Source organism: Hetaerina americana, unplaced genomic scaffold (assembly GCF_022747635.1).
Source record: "Hetaerina americana unplaced genomic scaffold, ioHetAmer1.1.p SCAF_13, whole genome shotgun sequence".
NCBI classification, from domain to species: Eukaryota; Metazoa; Arthropoda; class Insecta; order Odonata; family Calopterygidae; genus Hetaerina; species Hetaerina americana.
In genome coordinates, this window is record NW_027286403.1 from 15,831,857 (window position 1) to 15,847,624 (window position 15,768).

The 15,768-nt window shown below is 42.2% G+C and overlaps 1 long non-coding RNA gene across 1 annotated transcript in view; it reads right to left on the bottom strand.

Annotated features, from left to right (window-relative positions):
• The window catches only part of LOC139686163 (uncharacterized), a 303,845-nt gene that overhangs the window by 336 nt on the left and 287,741 nt on the right, over positions 1 to 15,768 (bottom strand). The window lies entirely within an intron of this gene.

Genomic DNA, 15,768 nt, shown 5'->3' on the forward strand with positions numbered 1-15,768 from the left:
AAGTACTTTCATGAAATAGTTACTTATCAAGATGTTGCGCAGAAAAATGTTGATGCATCAACTCGTGAATTCTACAGGGAAAATGTTTTTTTACGGCATACACGTGTATTTTACATTTCCACACTTTTGCTTCATTTGAAAATTTAAGAAATACGTCCGTGACCGACTGAGTGTCTAATCAATCATAAGTGTGCACGCTCAATCAACTCAGGAATTGAAGTATCCGGGTTCGAACCCCGGTTTGGACCAAGGTTTTTTTGCATTATGAACTTTTTTTGGCAAATATATGCCCCACAACAGGTGACTTCTCTAAAGCAAATACAGCAGCATATCCCACTATTTCTTTGAATTCACTCGAAGAAAAACCAATGAATTCATCCTTAAAAGAAAGATTCCTTAAAGCCTAAACATATACAGCATTCATTACTGGCCTAGGAAAATTGCGGGAAAAGTGAGATATTGCGAACATAGAACTCGTCTAATCGAGGTGGCAATGATGGCTCCAATGCATTTATATTGGAAGGAACACGGGTGAAAATACAAGGATTAGCGGGAGCAATGGCCGCAATATCCCAACGGGCAACAGTTGAAATACTTTCAAGATTTAACTGACAAGGAAATAATAACGCAAACCTTTCAAAATATTTCTCCGTAACGCACCGAGTTAAAGTTTTTCGACTCAGTCTCATGCGTTAGAATTCGACAATATATGAGAGTTTTGACTAAAGGAGTAGCGAAGAGCTAAAAAAAAACGTTCACCTAGCGAAACGCTAAGTTCATTCTTATAGAATTATGAGGGATAAAAGAAATGTTCCACGGCGTGGACGCGGAGGCAGCATGTGGAAGGGAGCAGCTGACGCAAAAGGTGAAAAGTTCGAACCTCATTTAGGACCCTGGTGTCGTACGGAAAGAAAGTGGTAGAGTGTATGAGTGACACAAACTTGAGACACTTAGATTCGGTTTGATAATGTCCCGTTATATCCAATCGTTACTTAACGGGAACGTTAACTTAACGTAGATAAAAGTGGTAAATCCACTAGCATAAACAAATAAGGTTGCTCATTAGTGAATGTGAACATTGGAACCGTGGTATCATTATATATCAGTCAACGAGCTCATTAACAGTCGGTTGTGAAGTTGACTGGCGGTCATAAAACTGAACTTACACGGAGGAAAACGATAACATTCAGTTTAACTAGACATTAAACCTAAACTTAAAGTACTACCGGATTAAAAATAGATATTGCATATATTTTATAAAATGACCCCACGAGTTAACCCGGGCAAATATCCCCGTCCGAAGTCATTGGAGAAGGAAGACAGTCCACGGATCATGCATTGCCAAATGGAGGACAAATAGCGATCACGCGGTGGTTGACGCCGTCTTTGGTTCAACATATGTATATATTTTAAAAACCATAAACAGAGTTTTCAACCCGAAGGTAGGTTTTTAGACGTTAGGTGATGGTACAGTTCACTCAGCAACAAGCCGGACGACATGTAAAATTCACACATCAGGGTTGGGGGGCCTGTTCCTTTCCCTTTGCCGGTTACGGTTTCCCAGGAAGATGTGGCACCCAAAAAATCACAAAGATTGGGTAAAGCCGAGAATGACCAGCGATGCTTTGCCGGGAATCGAACCCATTTTACGTTGGCGCAAAAAAGAAAAGAAACTCACACGTTTCCGAATTTTCGGTGGCGGTACCACCTTTCTCAAGGAAGAAATATATATATATATATATATATTTCTATATATATATATATATATATATATATATATATATATATATATATATATATATATATATATATATATATATACACATTCAAACACGAAATCCCGCCAAACGGCGAATAAATACTCATATATACAGAAACAGATATAAGGAAAAGGGATAGGAACACAAATAAAGGACGAACACAATAGAGGTGGGGAAGGCGGAATCGAACGGATCACAAGAGTAAAAATATTTCCTCAACCGGGACTCGAACACCGGATCTTTCCACTTGCCGGGCGGATGCTCTTAACCACTTGAGCTATCGAGGATAGTCAATTTACCCTGAGATCCGTGGGTCTAATATGTCGCCAAGCGCCCCGATTCTTTCAGCCAAGAGATGGCGTCAGGGGGCTGTTTCACCCACCAAAGGAGAAATAGACAATACACAAGGAGAGGAAAGGACAGTGGGTTAGAATTCATACAACATCATACAGGAAAGGAACAGTGCGTTTCGTGGCACGCATAGCCAGAAGAAAGAGATGAGCCACATTGGCCAAATACACATTCAAACACGAAATCCCGCCAAACGGCGAATAAATACTCATATATACAGAAACAGATATAAGGAAAAGGGATAGGAACACATATAAAGGACGAACACGTTTCCTCGATAGCTCAAGTGGTTAAGAGCATCCGCCCGGCAAGTGGAAAGATCCGGTGTTCGAGTCCCGGTTGAGGAAATATTTTTACTCTTGTGATCCGTTCGATTCCGCCTTCCCCACCTCTATTGTGTTCGTCCTTTATTTGTGTTCCTATCCCTTTTCCTTATATCTGTTTCTGTATATATGAGTATATATATATATATATATATATATATATATATATTTATTTATTTATTTATATTTATATATACATGTGTCAGAAACGGATCCACTGATAGTTTCTCCCGCCAAATAAAGGAAAATGTAAGAAAGGAGATTTACGAGGTCATTGGAAAATTATCATCGAGTGGGGACAGATAGTAATGTAGTCATTCATCTTGCTACTTCCATTCCGGGAAATCCGTATACGTGCATCTAGAAATGGAAGAACTCAGTTCGAGAAACATTTTAGCTCACTAAAATCACGTAGAGATCTCAAGTATGCCTAACCATTATAAACAACTCCGTAAAATATCTAAAGATTGAAAAAAATTTCAAGCATATGATGTTTGAGCAGTTTAGTGCAATCTGTGCGTAGTACATAAAAATATTTGTGTCGTATACATTGCCTGTTTTTCAATTACATTTAACAGGTAAAAAATTAGTAGCAGTGAATAAAGTTGAACATTTTTTGCAGAAGAAAATGCTTTGCCACTAGCTGGGGTGAAAGATATGGTCTTGAGTGCTATTCCCGAGATAAGTCACACAATTTGTCTACAGGAGCTTCCTTCACGTATCATCAAGAAGTGAAGGTGGCTCTGGCGTTTGTTGACAAGTTGCTGGACGAGGATTCCAGCAAGCCAGCTTCGTTAGGTCCGACATTAACCTGAAGATGCTGACTGCGTCGCTAGCGAAACCATCGCCTAGCGGAATAGAAGAACGAAGAAAGCAAAGCGCCGCCCATACACCACGGCGAAAGCCTTTCTAACAACCTTTTTACAATTCTGACTAATTTTTAATTTTTTTGACCACCACGCCAATCATTATGACTTACTACACCATTAAACTCGTACCTTCGAATGGTCAATGTTAATTCGTAAAGCTGATTAGCTTATTATATTTTCCTTCGAAATATTTCATTCTTAACACACGGCTGAGAATAAATTCCCTATCGAATGAGTCCCTGTGAACTATAAAGTTTTTTTTAAAACAATTAATCCTCTTCCTATACAGCTTTCGCAGAGTGAGTGAAAAATAAAAAAAAACACTTCGCACGAGGAATACCTTTCCCGTCACGAACATGAAACGGAAACGCGAAGCCCTGGGGCTGACCTGATCCGAACCGTATTCCATAGGAATTCAAAACGCTTTTTCCGACGAAAATCACCAATCGGCTGAACTATCCCACCGCGGTCACCCCATTCCGCCGAGGAAAACCTCCGGGTTAATTCCGCCCAGATGGGAGCATGAATATCGCTGCAGCAGAGAAGAGCGGAAATAAAATGCACTTCACGTGAAAACATATTGAAAAACTTCCATTTCCTCTCAGAGTCCGATAATATTTTTTTTCTTTATCCCTCTCTCCACGACACCCCTCCGCACTCGGCCATCCAAAAATAGCCCGGAGCGATGGTGAGGGAAGTGGAGCAGGAATGGGGAAAGAGAGGAGGGGGAGAGAAATGGGAGGGACTTCGGGAGATGTGGACTGCGGCGGGACAGGCTGCCCGGCAGAGCACTCGCCGGCTTCCCCCACCCCCCCTCGCCAGGGTGCCAGAAACGTTCAGCACATTTTATTCGTACTACGTATCGCAAAAATTGTCGGGCCATAATTTTGTACCGTAATAATAAATAATTTTACTTTTTCGGCACTTCATGTCGACGAAAAATAACGTAGTCTAATTCCGCATCTTAATTTAATTATTCTTGAGAGCACCATCAGAGAATGGGAGACCAGAACAAAAAACTGCGAGTAACGGTGAGAGACAATTTGAATGGTGGTTTTCTTTGTTTTCATACGGGGGGAGCAATGCATTTCAACACCTGCAATAAAGGGCACCAAGTGAAAAGACTACCCTTCTCTGATAATCTCTAGGACAAGTTATTTTTCCAACGGTCTAGGATAAAGTGGAGAGTTTGGAATTAGTCTCGAATGTACTTTCTTAATCTCTTTGCCAGCTACACTTCTGTTTGGTCCGACACAGCACCCTTCCACTTCACTTCGCTTTTATATCGATTTGTACTTACTAAGAGCTCACATAAGACTTAGGTGAGCACATGCAAACAAACTGCTAAATTAATTAGAGCTACTTGACGCAGTAACACAACTAATGACAATGCAAACCAAAAATACAAAAGTGCGTGTTTACAGAATGCAAGATTCGGATAGGGCAAAAGAATCTCATTTCAAACCACCCTACATTGTTAGCCTATGTACAGGGTAGTTCAGTGGCTACAGTTTTAGTCTAATGATTTTATGGCCCAGGTTCGATTCCGGGTGACGCCTCTGACCACCCTTAGCTTCACACAAGCTGTGTGAATTTTTCAGGTACCAGATCTTTCTGGGAAACCACAGGCGACACAAGGAAGGGAACTGCTCATCCCCCCTACTCTGATCTGTGAATTTCTCAAACCGTTGGGTTTAGCACCGGGTTCAACTCAACCCCTACCTACCATACCAGCCTTAGGGTTGATAACTGTGGTGGATCATACCACACGAAGGGTTCTCTATAATTATAAACACACTTCCAGAATTACTGCAGGCAACTTAATTTTTTAATCCAAAAACTGCCACTTTTTGATATTTCTCGGATCCATTAACTTGAAAAGAACAACAAAGACAATTACAAACCCCCAAGCTCTGGGCGGAGAAAAACCCACATGCGCGAGAATCGAACCAGCGAACTCTTGAGTTGGCCGACGGAGACGGCACCCCGCCGCACCCGGAATGGCAAAACTTGACTTTATGACTTTTGGATATAGTATTCCTAAAATACTTTATTTTTAATCCATAAATCCACCTAACTTTTTCATTCACATTTCAGACAATATAACGATATATATATATATACAACAAACTTGGACAGCAACAAACAATATAAGAACACATAAAATCACTCACACGTTATTTCTTGATCATTTCGACGGAATTGAGCTCCGTCTTCATCGGAAGAAATAGAAAAAAGTATATATATATATGTGTGTGTGTGTGTGTAAACGTATGTATACATAGTGTTTATATAAATAAATAACATATTGTAACAAACCCTTGCTACACACGCCCACGGCACCACTCAAGACTTAAACATAGATATTGATGAATGCATTTTGATTTCAGTACTAATTTCTCAACATTTTTTTTATTTATTTATGCACCTGAGGCCACTGTTATCAATTTGTAGAATTTAATTTCACTAGATATGAATCTATGCCTCATCCGAGTATGAAACGACGGAAAATTGTAAACTAATCCCGGGAAATCTTTTCCCAAATAATTCTTTCCTAATAAAATTTGTCGATATTTAATTCAATCACCTTGAAGCGCGTATCGTGAATTTATTTAGCAGAAGTCATGTTTTAGTAAAATAATAAAATATTTTAGGACAAGGATGAAAGACGCAAAAATAATCAATTTACGCAAAAACGCTACATTCATACACTGATTATTTCTTTTTTTTAAAAAAAGGATGTATTTTGTAAAACCCCGTGGAAAAGCAAAAATTCAATATTGAAAAAATATGAGTCCTTAACTGACACGTTTGATATTTTTTTATACACGCGGAGGGTGACTATTTTTCGCGTTTCATGGAAACGTTTCTGTGCTCTTCGGTAACAATACAAATAAATTAAAAAAAAACACGAGAGCTAATTGTCGACAAAAATCGGTTTCGAGCAGGGAATAGACTGATGATGAGAAACATCCCCCGTCGCTACAAAATTGAATTCTGGCCAAACCCGAACTATGCGACCGCAGAGGCCGTGGGAGGAAGGGGGAGACGAACCGAGGGGGGAGACGAACCGAGGGGGGAGACGAGCCGGGGGGGCGGCGCGGCAGAAAGAAAGAGAGAGGGCGATGGGGAGCCAAGCCGCGCCCCGTGTCTAATTTTATGCAGCCCGACCTCACCTTCATGCCAAGGTGCCGGGTTCGAGGCCCAGGACTCTCGCGCGAACGACTGAGAGTGAAAATAGCTCGGGGGACGCATGGAATGGGAAAGGGAGGGGTTTACAGGGGGATGGGGCTTACATGAGGGGATCGCGGGCTGGGTGGGGGAGAGGAGGGGTGCGAGTGGTTGAGCACCTTTGTAACGGAAATCCAAATAAATGCTATAATGTATTCGCTGCTAAAGTCATTTTTTACTTACCCACGAATTAACTAACATCCTCACTCAATTAAATCCTGTACATTTGAAGTGGTCGTTCAATCAGATTATTCAGTAAATTATTGATTATTGCATTGGTTTGCTTTTCTATTTTCTGACCAAATCTATCACTAAGCCATACCTCGATCGCTAACTGGATTAATTTTACATTAATACATAAATACGAGCTCGTAACAGCCCAGTAAATAGAATAAAAGATAGGGCATACGCATAGAATGAGTACTTAATTATATTAGAAGATTTAAAAATGTCCTGCGTCACTTTATGTAATATTTTGCTGAGAGGTCGTGCGCGAACTCACAATTAGTGAACCAAATACTGAATTAAATGAATCAAATATTTGTCTGGGGTTAACCCCATTTCGTTCAAGGGACAGTTTTCGGGGAGGAAAAAGGATAATTTATCCATAACTAGCTAAAACATATTCGAAAATAACCGAAAAACTTTAGGACGGTAAATAAACCCGGCAACTTGTGATGCGTGCCATTTCAGATGTGCAGGTGAGTTAAGGCCCGAAGGGAGGGAGGGTGTGTTTTAAACCAGCCCATGACTTCGTTTTTTCGGAACCCCTTCAAGGGATGGTGATTGAACATACCTCTCAAAGGACGGTGTAACAAGCACATTTCAATTCCTCAACAAAGCATCCGAGTGGAAATGGAAACACAACACGGGACTAAATGCGCTCGCTCTCGGAGTTTGACACCCTTGGGCCTTTCGACCAGATGTGACAGCGAAATGGGCCGAATTCATCTCATTGATGTCAAGGATGAGATGAATTTGAAAAACATACAGGAAAGAGTAAGCCATCTCGATTAAAATGTCATAAAAATAAAACACTTCAGAACTATCCATTAATCGATATTTTAAATCAAACTTTCGACTAGAAACACAAATATGCAAGTACAGTGATGCACAGCACGCAACGAGTATTAGCGCAACTCTCCACTCTGACCAAGACTTTCTACCTAAATTTCTAATTTCAGAAAAAGAACAGAGATGGCATAATGTGAAATATGACGCTTTCGTTTTCATACGATGGTATCGGCTTAATATCGTGGTATATCTATCACAAAAATGGCGGGTTCCAAATCCAAGATTTGTGGACGGATACCGAGCTGTGACAAGGTGTGATATGTTGCTCCATATAATGTCGGCGTTCGCCCCATTATCTTGCGCGTAAATTTTGTATTGATACATACAACCGAGAAAATTGATTTCCATTAGAGAATAGAAAATATCCTGCTTATAACATCTCTACAATATGAATCTTTCACGAAATTTCAAAATAATATCATATAACCCCACCCCCTCACGACGTTTTATCTTGTGGAATTTAGGTCTTCGTTCTAAGCTAAGATGTAAGACAAATGGTCACGGACCTTCTAAAAACCTACCTTGAGTCAGAACACAACCAACGACAATGACCCAACCTTAATGCCGGCAGGAACCTCAGGATCGCTCAGTGCAGTCATCCACCGTCTGCCGCTAAATGCGCCAAGAGGACATCGAACAACACACTCCGCTCACCAGATCACTTTCCATTCCATACTGCGGAAAGCCGGCACATGAACTGTGTGGATGGAGTATTTTTAGATGGATTCGACAGGCTCCGATGCACGGGCAGCGGCGAGCACACCACGTTTACCCCCAACCCACACAGAGCAGTCGGCAATCACTCCACGAAAGACATTTGAGCAACGCCCGCACGTATATTCCCGCCTGTGTCAACCGTGCTAGACGGCACCCCTCCCATACGATGGTGCCGCTCAATTGCTCCGCGATACATATTGTGAATAGTGTAGACAACTCCACTCAGGGCAGCAAATTTTCTCTTGGCGATTAAAGGAAATTATGGGCCTGAGTGTCTTTCCCCATCTCCCCATTGCTAATTCTTTCATTAGTTTTTGTGGACACGTTTAATTTTCCTACTCTCTGAATTTCTCCCCAGCTTTGTTCTTTTTGCAGAAATGATAATAACGCTTAATCACCCGTGGATGCCATTTCATTGTCTGCACATCCCAATCCCCAACACAGCACATTCTTCCGATACTTTCTCTACTCAGTCCTCCTAATCATCTTTTTCATAACATGGCTTCCTAATTTTTATAATACTCCTCGCTCACATCGCTTTCTCATCAGCTGTTCAACCTCTTTTTAAGATATTCACGATTGTTCCCCACCGTTTCCCTCAATTGACAATCTCTACTCCCTCATCCTAAACCACAATTCATCAATACATTGCGAATGACCCTCCCTTTTTATCCCAAATAAAATTCATACATTATAATTTCGCAACTCCGTTCTCTTTTTTTCTATTCCCTTAAGAAATTTTGGATATTTTATCCAATTTGCGATGACCCGAACCTAGATCTCCAGGGAAACTGTAGCAAAGGAAACATGCTCCCTAAATCTGTCTTACCATAATATTAGTATTATATCCCTGAATTTAATTGCATCTTCCATGTGTCCTTACGTCGGTGATGGAGTCGTAACCACCGTCAGTCATTGTGAAAACCTTTTACCTGCAAAAGACAATCAATTTCTCAAGAGGGCTATTAAATATTCCCACACCAGACTTATTATGATTTACCTCCCTCCATTCGCTCACCATAGCGTTATAGTTCCATTTCATTTAAAATTCTGTCTTCCAGGAAGCCTTCCAATTATTTACTCTCTTTGATCGCGAATATCTTACTGACTCTTCCCTACGACTGTTTACCTGCATATCTCAACTAAAACGTAAGTTATAGAGTTTGCTGGAGAGTTTTTGTATTAGTGAAGAAAAAATTACCGAAAGAATAGAAAGCCTTGAGCAAAAGAGAGATACAGTGTCAATTAGAAAGGAATGCATATTCAACAAATATACTGAAAAGCAGAAGTATGAACTAACTCTTCCATTAAATATGACTCATCAGTAGCTATCTCTGCAGCAGTCTCCAGGGTTTTACAATTCACCCCACTCAAAATTAACATATCTCCGACTTATCTCTGTTTGTACGTAATAGATAGTTTCGAAAATCTATTACCTTAAGGTCGACATTTTTGTGGTATATACTCGAAGTCGAAAATAAATTGAGCTTGACTTGGATACCCTCAAGAGATGTGAAAGCAAAAGGATAGAGAAATAAGACGGAGAGAGAAAGACATAAAAGAAGAAATGTCAGTGATTGTGAGCGAAGGAAGGAAAGTTCTTAGGGGTTAGTTTGAACGTCAAAAACTTGGATTGAGTGTTAATGGGAATTTGTAGGCGGTGAAACAGGACTGACGTTGAGTACGCGCTGGATATGTAGGAAAAGGTTTGGCCTCTTGAATTGCCTAAAACATTAGAATCTTGCTCTGCGGAATTTAATAGAAGGAGCTGAACACGGAAAGGTCACAAGGAAATACTATTTCCGGTGCACGAAAATACTTTAAACTTTCAAGATGATAAAAATTATTTCCTGGACGGATATAATCTCTGGAAGTCACGTCAAAGGAGTCAGTACCTTCCGTCCAACGTGCATTTATAGTGGCTAAAAACAAACAACAAGCACACGAAGAATAAGTGACAGCTTATTGGGCATCAATACGTTGCCGTACCAGCTGGCATGGCCCACAAGGAGCACCCATTGAAGACTGAATCGCCATGATTCAGGCCGTCGGTGCACGGATCAACGGAGCGATGAAGCAAGGACTTATTGGTCATCCCGTTTGGTAGAGCCCAGGGTATTGACCCGGCGCGTTGGTAGAAAGGGAATGAGAAGGATAACGCTCCTGGGTCACCTGAGAGATAACTATGGAAGTTGGTAATGGGAACTCTTTTCACCTTTATACTTTTTACGGGTCGGATTTCACACCTCCCTCGGTATTTACGTGACCAAAGTAGTTCAATTCACGCCTCAGGAACTCTTATTTCTCCGGGTTTAGTTCGACTTTGTTTTTTTGGTTAACTCTCAATCCGCTCCTTCAGCTTCGTATTGTGGTTGACCAACGAATCTGCATTTATCACAATTTCATCCAGATACACGTAGCATCTCTTCCCTTGCAAGCCGGTTAACACAGTGTTCATCAGGCGCTCGAGCACGACTTAATATTTAAGCGTCTGCGGAGACGGACTAGCTGCACGAAGATGGAGTAGCAACATTCATTCGCAGAGCACAGAGAACCCTCAATATTGACAGAGCGCCTACCATTAATTTGGATGCACGTAAGTCTTCAAGCATAACTGTGTCCACTTCGACCTGATCACGCGCAAATCGGGGACAAACCTCACTAGTAAAATAATCAGACTAGTTTCAAACTTGTATTCCTTTAAAAATGTTTATTTTTGGTATATGACTCACGTCTCAAGGAGCTATTGCTAAGCTTCAGATTTTTAATTATTAAATCAAAGCAACTGAAGATCACATTAACAGTCATGCGCTCCGTCAATAGTCAAGAGCTTCTCGTAGAGTGTGAAAGGGAGAGTGGAAAGAACTTTCATGGCCGTCGGTGGGGGCCGTCTGTCTCTGGGTGCTACGCTGGAAACAGAGGTGCTTCAACAACGCTCGAGATCCCCTCAATTCTCTTTGGTGGAAATAAAAACATTTGCCGGGCGAGAGTCGTAAGAAAGGCGTACACACAGCTCACATTTCGACCACCATATCCCCAAAAAACGAGGAACGAATTGCGAGCAAGGCGCGAAGCGAGTCGAAAGTGATGGCACCAGAAAAAAACAATACCGCCATCACTTCCACTCGGGACCGGGAGGGTCGAGGGGGGGTTGGCGGGGGAGGGGGGGAGGTGGAGAGAGGAGAGATGGGAGGGGGGTGGGACAAGGGGTGAGGAGGGGCCAGTGGGCACTGCGAAGATGAGAAGTGGAACGGGGGTTGCGATCTCAACGGAGAGAGGCACCCGCACCAACGCCCACCCACGCATCCCCCGCACTACCCAGGCAATCCCCACGTATCGATCGGCTAAGACTCCCCCGGAGACCCCACCCCCTAAAATCCGCCCCAGTGCTTATCAACAACTGTCACTAAAAATTATACCGCAGGGTGGCCTTCCCTGACGGCGTTGTCAATTTCGGGGATTCCCTCGTTCCCTTCTCACGGACTCCTTCCCACCCGTGGTTCGCCGAACCCCCTTCCCCTGGTGAATATCCCTCCCGATCGGGACCGCTTTTCCACGCACGCGCCCGTCGTGAGTGCGAGACAGCGAGCACTTACCGGTGCATAATACTGAACGCACGACGAAGGATAGTCACCGAGCACGTGATCTGGCTTCACGTTAACGCCGGCGACAATTGCGCCTCTTCCAAACTAGCCGTTGGAAACAAATCGCAAAACGTGAAGAAAACTCACATCAACTGCACTGACTTGCAAAGCAGTTCGCCAAGATCCAATTTTGGAGAATTAGGGTGAACGCTCCTGCATGACGGCGGGCAACAGCAAGCCGCGATGGGAATTAAAGTTATAGGGGCTCCCTATACATCTTCGCCTCAGTTGAGTTCCGAAGGAAAGGAGTTCGTGAAACGTGAATGCACCTCGCTCATTGCACTCTTGGTCTCTCCTTAATGTTTGCATTGATGAGCAAGATTATTTTCCAGAAAAACTGTAGGTTAGTCACGAATGGATAAATTGGAAACAGTGGCTGTGAAATAGATAAATAAAGACGTTCTCGTAAGAACATAACCAATACAAAATCCGGCCCAGGTGGCGGCGGGGTCGGGGATCCAGAGGTCGCGGGTTCGACTTCCACCTAGGCGGATTTTCCTTCGCCTAGGGCATGGATGCTTGTGATTGCCTTTGTTGTAATGCGTAAGGGTTAGGAGGAAGAGGGGACTATGAAGTCTCAATGTCGCCTCAATAAAGTCGTAAAATAAATAATAAAACTATGAAGTCTCAATGTCGCCTCAATAAAGTCGTAAAATAAATAATAAAATAAAAGTTACAAAATCTAAAGAAGCTAGAAATGAAAAGAATGTACCGAATAAATGACACGAAACTCGTAACTCTATACGCTAACCGTGGTAGCTCCAGACCTGGCGAAGAAACTTTGATAATTATAACTTCCAAGTGCATGGCTTGTATATCACCGATTTATGGTTTACCAACACAAATTGAAAGTGGAAATTCTTTCATCCTCACAGAGGATGATTGCAAATAGTTTGATTTTGAATGACAACCGGGAGCATAAGGGAGTATTATTTTGCCTCTCCTCGATAGTTCGGCCACGGTGACAGCAATGTTCATCTCCGGGGGACTGCCACCAGCCAAATAGAGCGGCGGGGACTCGCACTCCAGTAATTATTGCAATGAATTTATTTAACAGAAAATAAAATGTTTAAAAATACACAACAAGAAGAGCAACAAAAACAGCATAGGTTTAAATATCTCACAGTTGATAGATTCAGGCGCATTTTTTTGATCCGTGCGGATATTTATCGAGGAGAGAAAGCCCCTGAGATTACAAATTTTGCAAAATAAATGAGTACATAAAAATCGTAAACACAGTAATAAACTCGAAGGTCGGCTTGGTAGGTGATTGTCGAGTTCACCCAGTACTAAGCCCTATACGGCGTGTGAAAATTCACACATCAGGGTAGGGGGGCCAGTTCCTTTCCCTGGGCCGATTATCGTTTTCAAGGAAGATCTGGTACCCGAAAAATCACATAGCTTGAGTGGGGCTGCATGTGCCCAGAGTGCCATGCCCGGGAATGGAACCCGGGCCCTCCGGTCAGTAGTCCAACGCTATAGACGTTTTTTACCTAACTTTGGAGGGTCTTTCAAGTGAATTATCAAGCATTCAGCGTGGCAAACCTTCCAAAATATCCCCATTTAACAACAATTTTGGGTAAATTGAAATAATCCGTGACTAGAGGGTAATTGGTTCAATTTTTCAAGCAATGCTTTTACAGCCACCCATGATTTTCAAAAGATAAACTCGTCCCTTCTTTCAAATTGATCATAAACCTGACACAGGCTCCGATTTATACGATGTGAACGTCATCAGGATACTTCTAACGCTTAATACAGCCCACCATTATTTAGAGATGAATCAGCTATTTGATCAAATACGGGGAAGTTAGAAGACAATAAATTAAGAACAAAGAATTCCATTACCTCCCTCTTCCCCTCTTCGACAGATTTTAGCTAAAATTCGCAGACTTCCCGCTCCTAAATTAGACGCCGAATCGTCAAATTTCGAACTTCCCTCGCTCAATTCATCGCACATGTTTCTATAGATCAATCCACTAGGAGTGTGGATTGACTAAGGAAAAATGGCCTCGCAAAAGGGTCTGTTGATTCGAGCAAATTGTATTGGTACAATCAAATTACTGCCAGCGGTCTACGAAGTAGAGTGAATGATAATTTAATGGGCAAAAATTAATTGAATGTGGAAACGCGAGGGGTCAAAGGACTATGGAGTGTGAAAACAAACCAAAGGGACGGGGGGGGCGGGAAAGAGGGGAGTATGGGACGGGAAGATGTGGGGGGAGGGGCGGCCAACAGATGGCGCTGGAGTGCTGCCTGCCACTGTGGAACCCTTGATTCCATCAAGGCGGCAACAGACAGGGGTGAATACGGGCGGAGGGTGTCACGGGGTGGAGGTGGGGTGGGACTCAGGGTGGGGGGAGGCAGGGCAGGGGTTCTGGAGGGATGAGTGGACCGATTTCCACGGAGGAAAGAGACAAACTCATCCAGAACCCTGATGGAAAAAGGCCATGAATCTCATTAAGACCATGAGAATGAGCAAACTTGCGAAGCTCTGTGTTAACAAGATATATATTTATATTATATATATATATATATATATATATATATACACACACATACGATTGAAACCATCTTTTCATTTATTTATAACACCATCACAATGGACTCTTTCGAGGGTTTTCCTCGAGTGTCACTAAGGACGACGCAAAAAGGAAATAAGAGAATGAGACTCCAGCGAGTCAATACATCTGCAATGAAATACTAAATTAAAAGATTTTGAAGGACACCAAATAAATGGAAGTAAATGGACGAATAGATATTTGGTCGCTTCAAATTAAAAAAAAAGACAAACTTTCCAATAAAAAAGGAATGAGAGCAAGAGAAACTCGAAAATTTCTGAAATGATAACAATGAAATTAATACAAGGGGAACACATTTGCTAGAAAGTAGATTGAGATGAAAATTGAAGGTCGGGAAATGAAAGCTTATACACGTAGATTAAATGTATAGCCGAAGGCACAAAATGTTTTGAAACTAGTGCAGAATAGGAATAAATTATGTGCACTGAAAATTATCGAGGGCAAGTTATGGACGCTCAAAGGACGGAAAAGACAAGCTTAAAGTTCTAATATTCCCAGGAATCTTAAAATATTCCTCACAATTATATTCCTCAATTATTCGCGCAATATTTTCTCAGCTAGCATAAACAGGGTCCGTACAATAAGTATCGGGACTTGTTCCAAAAATCAAAATGTATTGCACTCTTCATTACAATTACTTATTAATCTTCAAAATACATTCCTCCTGCATCGATACACTTAGCGTCTGCGACTCGTCAAAAGCCCTCTGGAAGTCGGTTTCCGGAATAGTGTTGAGAGCCTTTGTCGTCGCCGCCGGTTCGACTCCATCGAGGCGGTTCAGCCTCGATGGAGTCGAACCGATATCCTTTGAGCTCCTTTTGAGCTATCCTTTAAGGTAGGGTTGTCGAGAAAATCTTCATCTTCCTGGACGCAGTCCAACATTTCTTTCGGAATTTCCACCCGCGACAGTTTTTGTTCCTCGCTCAAGACTTTCGGCACCAGCTTCGCGCACACTTTCCTCATCGCAAGATCCTTTGTGACAATGGTGTTGACGGTTCCGACTGAAAGGTTGGTCTAATCACTGATAATAGCGATGGTTAAACGCCTGTCAGAGTCCAAAACTCTTTTCACTTTGGCCATCTGAGCATCGGTTCGAGAGGTCGTCGGGCATCCGACGCGGTGCTAGTCGGATAGTCGCTCGCCCGATAAAAAACTCTTATGCGGCTTTACACATAATCCCCATAAGCCTGTTTAATGAGTTCAAGGGTCTCCGACGC